The following is an 8,757-nucleotide window of genomic DNA, read 5'->3' on the forward strand; positions in this document are numbered from 1 at the left end:
CAAAATTTGATATGAAAAAGTATAAATTTTTTGTCGCAAACTCAAATAATTTACTTTTATTTTCATCAGTTGTTCTTTACGCCCAGTGAATGCTCGCCCACATTCTGCTAAATTTCGCCACTTCTACTTGTAGACAAGTTTAGACCATCTTCAATCGAACTCCATATCACACTATGCCGTCCGCCATTTTCTTCATTTGAACTTCAAATCACATCCATAGTTGTACTATGCGACTACATAAAAAAAATTTGTTGCCAGAAGAAGTGCATCAAAAGGAAATAAGAGCACCCCCGAAAAAAGAAAAGAAATGACATTCAATTAGATGTGAAAAATAGGTATTTCCGGTTGGAGATGGCTTAGGGTCATCGAGAAAGACGAGGGAAGTCGGGACTGAAGGCAGAACTAGACCGAGACCCCTCCTTGGGCCTCTTAGGGGAGAACATTATCAGCTTGGCGCTTTGTCCTTTAGGAAGCTCCGCATTCTTCAACTGCCTCTTCTTCGACCGTCGACCTCGACATGCTTGATACAAAGCTGCGTTAAGCTAACCCGTTGCGTAAGTCATCATCCTCATCTTCATCAATAGGAAGGCATGTGAAGCAAATCCTTTTTGGGCGAGCTATCAGGGAGCTCAACTGTTTGGTTGGGCGGTTTAATTTAATGAGCTTTGATCTACTGTCATTCAGTCGTTAGGTGGCAATCGTTCGATTAACAATTATTGATTAATTATTTAGATTGCCTCTTCTTCTTAGCAAGTGTTATACAACATTGTTCAGTATTTATCGAGAATGAGGGCAGGAGGTTAGGGCGTCAAGCGGCCCGCAAGTTTCCAACGGGATATATTCACCACTTTTTTTATATACGCAAGTTGGTACATCTCATGACAAATTAGGGCACCAGGCCAATACTGATTTGTTACGAATCCTTTTTATTATAGTGGAGATCGATGATAAATGCCTGTATGTCCCTTTGCATTGTGATAGCAAAAATTACCACAAGAGGAGACCGGGGAGGGAAAACTGCTGATCCCTTATTTCCCTAATTTTGAAAGCATGCCCTCATCCTGTAGACATTCTGGCACCCACCACCAATTCGATGATGTTGGGTTAGAAAATAGTAAATAAAACCCTAAAAGGAGATTATATTAGGTCTGAAGGGTAAAATTCTTTTTTGTGTGCTAGAAAATTTGTTATAGTAGAGTTTGTGTTTAGTATTATAGCTTTATATAAAGATTTTGCACACATATATAATTTATTAGATATCATATTTTCTTACATGGAAAAAGTAAAAGAAAAAATAACAGGACCTGACCCAATTACAATAGTCCATTATATAATTATAGATATAAGAATCTGCTCTTCTTCACAATTGAAAAAGAAAAAAAGATTATACAATTTAGAATAATATTTGATTCCCGTTGTAGGGATTATACAAATCGAGTGTCATAAGTTGATAATTGAAGTCCAGTAACACAGTTAAATGTTAATAGTAAGGAGATGATAGTTTGATGAAGAAAACCAGGCTATTATAACAGTGATTATTTATGGTGGTTGTCGGTGGAGATCGTTGAAAAATATAATAGAGTTCTTTAACTCTCTCAACTCTTTTCCTCCCTTAACATAGAAAGTGAGGCCGTATGTCTATCTTTTTGGGAAGTACATTTTCTTAAATTTGGCCAAATGCAAAACACTATATTGAACGAATCATATTGATCTCATTGATTAAAGATCATTCATCTAGCATTTGAGTGTCTTAATGGTGTTAGAATAGAATGGTCTTAGGCTTGTTGAATTCATCTCGTCGAATTGGTTGATGTGACTTTAAACACAATAGGTTTGGAGACAGTTTAGTCCTTTCAAATGTGAAATTTGTCATTTGACTAAACACACTCCTAGTTCCTATCCCAATGAAGCATACAAAGCTTCTACCATTTTACTTTAGTCCACTTTGGAGTGTAAGGACCATCGAGCGTAAAAATTTCTTTGGAGTCAAATGGTGTATTTCCTTCACAGGCAATCATATCTGTTTAATTTAGTTAATTAAAGAAAAATTGAAGCATGATAAAATTTTAAACATTTTAGTACCATGATCCACACCTAATTTTAATCCAAAATTTAAGGCTTAAAAACTAACAGTGTTAAAGAATACATAGGATTGATAGTAGAAAATTATCTAATGCATAAAGCGATTAACCACCACAGCTCCTGTGTTGACCTCCTCTAATAAAATGGTGCTGTTGAAAGAAAAAGTAAACATCGCTTAGAGGAGGCTAGATCACTAATATTTTTTAGAAATATGTTAGACCAGTCCATTGGACCAGTCTAGCCAGTCCACGCGAGACCGGTCTAGTCACGAACGAGGCGGACATTCTCCGCCTCTTGCTACAACCGCACGAGCTGCAAAGCCCACAAAGCTTTTTAGGAAGGATTTTTTAGGGATTTTGGGAGGGAAATTTGAATGTAGGGATTGTTTATGGATTTCCTTTTGATTTTTATGCATTAAATACTTTGTTTTCCTAGGGTTATAGATTTAGGTTTTCCTTTGGGCTCTAGCGGTATCTAGAGATTTGGGAGAGATCGATCCTCCTCTTGAATTGAGGATCAACTGTATCTTTCTATTTTCCGTTTCTATTTCGTCAAATAATACAAATTATCTACTGTTTTTGTGATTTTGTGTGGATTTTAGTGGAGAAAGCTCGCTGTTTTCTGAAGATTGATAGGAAATACTTGAGATCTACAAGTGTTTACTATCAAAATATTCCTAAGTATTTATAGGGCGAAGTTGTCGTAATTGCTGCATATCTCATTAATAGAATGCTCTCACAAATACTTAAAATTTAAATCCTTGTTCAAACATTATTTATTAAGACCAAGATCATTTGTTCTATTTGTGCAAATTTCTTTGGGCGTTTGGTTTTCATTTACATTTATTCTCAACACTTCAGCAAATTAGACCCCACAATCAGTCAACATTTTATAAGATTTTCTCTAAATAAAAAATATTACATATACTAAATCCTATATTTACAACCACCCCAGAGGTTATATGTGCTTGCATCCTCTACCACACTTCCACTAGTTTTCCCCCTCACACAACACCCACAAATGCTCTCTCCCGCTTAATTTGCTTACTTTCTATCACCCTGTTGTTCGCCCATTGGGTACACTGTGTTCCATAACATGCAATCTCACACTCAAGCTCTCTTGTTTGCGCAATTTTTGATATAAACTCTAACACTCAATACACTCTTAATCTAGCACTAGCATGTGATCCCACCCAATCTCATATGTTTGCGACCTCAATTTGTGAACTATCGCTCCCTTGCCTTCTCTTAAATCCATGATTGCCTAAATCTTTCCCTTTTCTTTACTTTTCTCTCATAGAGTTCATTAATGACTTTTTATACTGCTTTCTCTTGGATACTCAATAGTCTCGAGCTCTCTATTGCCTCTAATGTCATGTTTATAGAGATGACTAGGCAACATGGGATTTACTTTACACCTCCTACTTCTAAAAAAACAACATGCCTAAGATATATAATATTTACTTTGACATGTTTTCTATCCAACAAAATGATTATCCCATCCAGGAATATTAAAGTACTCTACAGGGTAAGTATGGTGAACTACAATTTTTTTCTATTGATTTGATGACCTACAACAACAACAACAACAACATAAAGCTTTTGTTCCACTATGTGGGGTCGGCTACATGAATATTTTTTCTCCATTATGTCCTATTAAAATTCAAATTCTCATTTAAATCTAATAAAGAAAGACCATTTCTAATATTTTCTAACCAAGTCTTTTTAGGTCTACCTCTACCTTTCTTAATATAAGTCAAATCTAATACCTCTACTTTCCGGGTCATCAGAAGGCTGTCGTTTTATGTGACCAAACCATATAAGGCGACTTTCTCTAATCTTTTCTTCCACTAGAGCTACTCCAACCTTTCACGTGAAAACTCATTTCGTATCATATCTCTAAGGATAAATCCACTCATCCACCTAAGCATCCTCATCTCTGCAACACTTAATTTAGTATTATGCTTCTCTTTTAATGGCCAACATTCTGCACCATAAAGCATTACAGGTTTCACCACCATCTTATAGAATTTCCCCTTAAGTTTGAGAGGGATTTTTCCATCACACAATAAGCCCGATGCATTCCTCCAATTCAACCATCCAACTTGAATTCTACTGATAATATGTCCATCTATTTCACTATCACTCTGAACAATATATCCAAGATATCTAAAACGTGTACTCTTATTAATGACTTGATCGCCCAAAGTCACAATCCCCCCACTAGGTCTATTACTACAAAAATTACATTCCATATATTCAGCTTTTGATCCACTCAAGCGAAAACCTTTAGACTCTAGGTTGACCGCCATATTGATTTGATGACCTGTCATAACTAAAATGAGGATATCTTGATTGCTACTTTTTTCTCCAAGCTTCATTTGTCACTTTACTATATACAGATTTGTTGATCATATATTTTTTAATCCTCAACATTGCAAGTACTTTCTCATAGGTTGTTCCCTTCATTGAGCTTTTGACTCCTATCTGGCAATGCTTGGTTAGTCTACCTTTTCTATGGGGCATATGGTGATCGTAGTGATTGAGTTATTTTTCCCCTTCCCCTATCTTTGACTGTACTAACCATCCTTTAGTTGCTGAGCCAATTTCAGCTTTCCCTCACATGCATATGAACCTCTTATGGTGCTTCCTCCTCAAAATGTCATCATCTCTTAGTAAGACTATGACCGGCTACTTCAACAATTTCAAGCATCTCTCTCAACTCCTCATGTTAACATGTCAACCACCTTTCATGGTTACTTGTTGCTCCCTCTTTTGTCTCTAGTAAAGGGCATTGCACATCTTTCCAAATTTCTTTCTTTTTTTAATGTTTTAATATTTTATAATTTCTTGTCGGTTTATTTTCTATTCATTATTTTACATACTCATAATTATTTTGTAACTTTCTCACTCATTATCTTTAAGGATCTCAATTGAAGTATGATTGTTGGTGATGAAGCTATCAAATCTATAGCATTATATTTAACATTTCTTCAGCCTTCTCTTCCATTATTACTTCATATCAATGGCATTGTCGGTTGAGTCATCCTCCTCGCAGTAGACATTAAAAGCTTGTTTGTCACCTCATCTCTATCCTGCTTTGGTCGTTCTTGCGAATTAACCAAACATCATTGTGTTTCCTTTTAGGATCTTAACTCAAGAAAGATTGATGTATTGAAGCTGATGTAATCTATAACTTTGACGATTGATATTCCTTCAGCTCTTTCCTCCATTATTGCTTCATATTAATATCATTATTGGTTGGTGCATCTTCTTGTTGACAGGCATTGGGATTTTGTTTTTCACTTTGTCTTTTTGTTTGGCTATTCTTCTTGCTAGTTAAGAAAGCATCATCCTGTTTCCTTTCCTTCTACTACTAGTCATTGAATTATTTCTTTTGTGTTTGTCCACTCTGATATTTGAGCTTCTTTTTCTGTCCTTACTTAGGATATCACTATTTTAATACATTCATTGATGATTATTTAAAGGTCATTTGAGTTACTTTTTCAAATGTTGGTCAGAGGTCTTGAATAAATTTCAGCCATTTTATGAAAAATTTATTTTTCCTCCTTAATCAAAACTTTATGCATCGACAATGCTTTAGAATTTATGTAGTCTCATTTTTTGCACTTTTAGCTCTGCTAATAATATTTTTCTTCAAAGTTATTTTCCTCATATATCTCAAGAGAATGATATTACTGAATGCAAAATGTCACCATGTGGGGCAAGAACATTATTGTTTCATATGAATGTCCCTCATCAGTTTTTCGGGATACAATCATGACAATATGTTATATCTTCGTTCTTGTCCCCCTCCTTCATAATCTTTATTCATTTCCAATTCTCCACTCTTTATCTTGTCCAAACTGGATTTTCTCTTATCCCTGAAGATATTGGGCTATATTTACTTTATTCATGCTTTTCACTCATGAGATGAGCTCTCTCAGTAAGATTGTTGTCTTCTTTGAGATCGAGGACTTATTTTAGATAAATATTTGACTTTCATTTGGATAGCGGCTAAACAAATAATTCACTAAAGTTTTAATTGACAGTCATATAAGATTAGCTCTTATAATCTTTCTTATTTATATAACTATGTGTGGTCAATCTTGTAGTGCGTAATGATCAACACAAACCTATAAATTGGGGGTCATAGGTAGAGCTCAGGAGAGAGAAATTTTTTGGTATTTGAGCCCATTTAGCGAATCTTTTTTCTTTTTTTCATTCTTTGTTCTCTTTTTAGTTTGATCTGTAAGTAAAGTTTTGATCTAATTGGCAGATAGATTTGAATTCAACAATCTGTAATATTTGCTTGCCGATTTGCTGCATTCATCTCAATCTTTAAAAATGCAACATGATTAAGATAATCATATTCAAGTTTACAGAATGTAGTCGTTATAACAATGTGTTAGGTTGTTCTCTGCAAGATAAACTTAATATGATTTTCCTGACAATTAAAATCCTTGATTGGGATATTTTCTCATGATGACATTCATCTATATTACCAGAGTCCAATTTCTGTGCCTCTTTATATTGATTCCTTAAGTGGGAGTTTCTCTCTCTCCATATCACTTGTTCATCTTATTTTTTTTTAGGGATTTTTACATACATGCCACTTTATAACATGTATATTACATATTTAACACTCAAAACTTAAATATTACACTCCTACCACTCAAATATAAACTTAACCTCAAAAATACCACTCCCTCTCACTCCGTCTCTTCTCCGCTTCATTTACTCTATCCCGTTCGCGGGAGAACAAGTTTCAGCGAAATCGAAACCTGAGCTGCTCTTCCGCCTGTGGCCTTCACTCCGCACAAGCACTGGCTTTATTCACGGAGAACTGGTGAGATATTTGGATTTTTCTGCATTTTTATTCACTTCCGCACAAAGCATCGGTTTTATGACTTTATTCACGGCAGCGAAACCATGGTAGCACTGGTTTTATGGCTCTATTTACATATCATTAGGCGGACAGTTGTAAGCATTCCCTGTGGTTCATCATCTATGATTTTTCTGCATTTTTTATTCACAGTAGCTACTCTTACAACTCAAATGTGTGCTGACAAAATAACAAAAAACTTATGACTTAATGGCTTAATGTGTTAATGCATGGATTTATTTTCTGTTCTACAATTTTGGCACAATTTAGTTCGGTGGGAAAGGCCGAAGGAGCAGATTTTTTATGGCAGGGTAGCGTGAAATGAAGCGGAGAAGAGACGGAGTGAAAGGGAGTGGTATTTTTGAGGTTAAGTTTGTATTTGAGTGGTAGGAGTGTAATATTTAAATTTTGAGTGTTAAATATGTAATATACATGTTATAAAGTGGCATGTATGTAAAAATCCCTTTTTTTTTATTGTGTGACTTGCAAACAGAGCATTTTACATAACTTAGAACTAACAATGTTGCATGAGATGCCTTCGTCTCCCATGCCCGCCTCTTTCTCTCTGCACCCGAACTCGCCCTAGCCCTGATCTCACCTCTATCTCCTAGGCCCACTTCCTTCTCCCCCTTCCACAAGCTCGCCCTACCTCACGAAAATCCCGCTAAACTGAAGGCTACGACAAATAGGCTTTGAACTCTCTTGAGGTGGAGGAATGCGACCAGCTAGCAGATCTCAAACTTGCAACTGATGAAGCAATTGCTGCGATGGTTGACTCGAACGATATAGATGGGATCTCAGTCCAGCTTCTACATGAAGTTTTGAAAGGCAAGTTCGAACCTGCGCCTGCTACTCACATTGTGAACTGGAGGCTGCTGAACATGCGTAGATCAATATTCATATGCCGAACGGTCTTTCCAGGGCTGATTAGATGGAAGTTTTGCGTTCTCTTCATGACAGACAGGAACCAATTGCCGAGCCAGTGCATCGTTCCGAGCGGGCTTCCCACTTCACATAGGTTTGTGCAAAGATTGGCATTGTCTCGTGTGTTGACAATTGGTCATATTTCATTTGTGTTGATGCTAATGGAATGCAGGTGCAAATGGTTATGAATGAGCTCTATGAAGATCTAAGTAGGTGTGGAAGTCCCATTGATTCAGCCTTCAATGACACCAGTCACCCAGGTCAGTGCTCACAAGGTGTTTGCACAAATGCTCCAGTGACTACACAAGAAAATTTTCTGAACATAACTGTGATACACTTGGCGGCTAGAATATTGTAGTTTTGTGGTCAATATACTCGAACTTTTTGCTTTACCTTTGTTTCTTATATGACAGTTTTAGTGCATGATATACTATTATTATACAACTAGTAAAAGCAACAATTAGTCACAAATTTCTTGAATTAACTAAATAAACTGTGGTTATAGAGTAAAAGCCACAATAGTCAGTAATTCCAATGTACAATTATTTGCAATGCTTGCTGTTAGAAAGTCATGTTAGGTGTCATTTGCTTCCTTGTTGATAAAAAATATATATATATTTTAGGAAATGATAAGCATTTTATTTTTACCTAATTTGATTGTGAAATTATTATTCTATCTTGTTTTAAAGAAAGTTTTTGAGGAATTTTGAAATCAATATTTGTAAGAATCCTTGCTCTCTAGAGAGGAAGAAGCACTTCCTACATGAGCTTCTTGAGGAGGAGAGGAAGAAGGGAGAGAGAGAGAGTCAAATGCCCAGAAACTTTATTTCTTCTTGGCCACCTATTACAACCTAAAGAGCTCATATA

General features: G+C 35.8%; 1 long non-coding RNA gene across 2 annotated transcripts; it reads left to right on the forward strand.

Moving 5' to 3' along the window:
- Window positions 1–269: 269 nt before the first annotated feature.
- On the forward strand, window positions 270–8,425 carry LOC110113135. 2 transcript variants are annotated; one of them, XR_003700765.1, is made up of 3 exons: window positions 270–554; window positions 7,237–7,984; window positions 8,063–8,425. It is a non-coding gene; the product is annotated as an uncharacterized LOC110113135 (long non-coding RNA). The 2 variants fall into 2 exon arrangements; XR_002305111.2 differs by having other exon boundaries at window positions 279–554; window positions 7,578–7,984.
- Window positions 8,426–8,757: the final 332 nt, after the last annotated feature.

This window comes from Dendrobium catenatum, unplaced genomic scaffold (assembly GCF_001605985.2).
Source record: "Dendrobium catenatum unplaced genomic scaffold, ASM160598v2 fragScaff_scaffold_55, whole genome shotgun sequence".
NCBI classification, from domain to species: Eukaryota; Viridiplantae; Streptophyta; class Magnoliopsida; order Asparagales; family Orchidaceae; genus Dendrobium; species Dendrobium catenatum.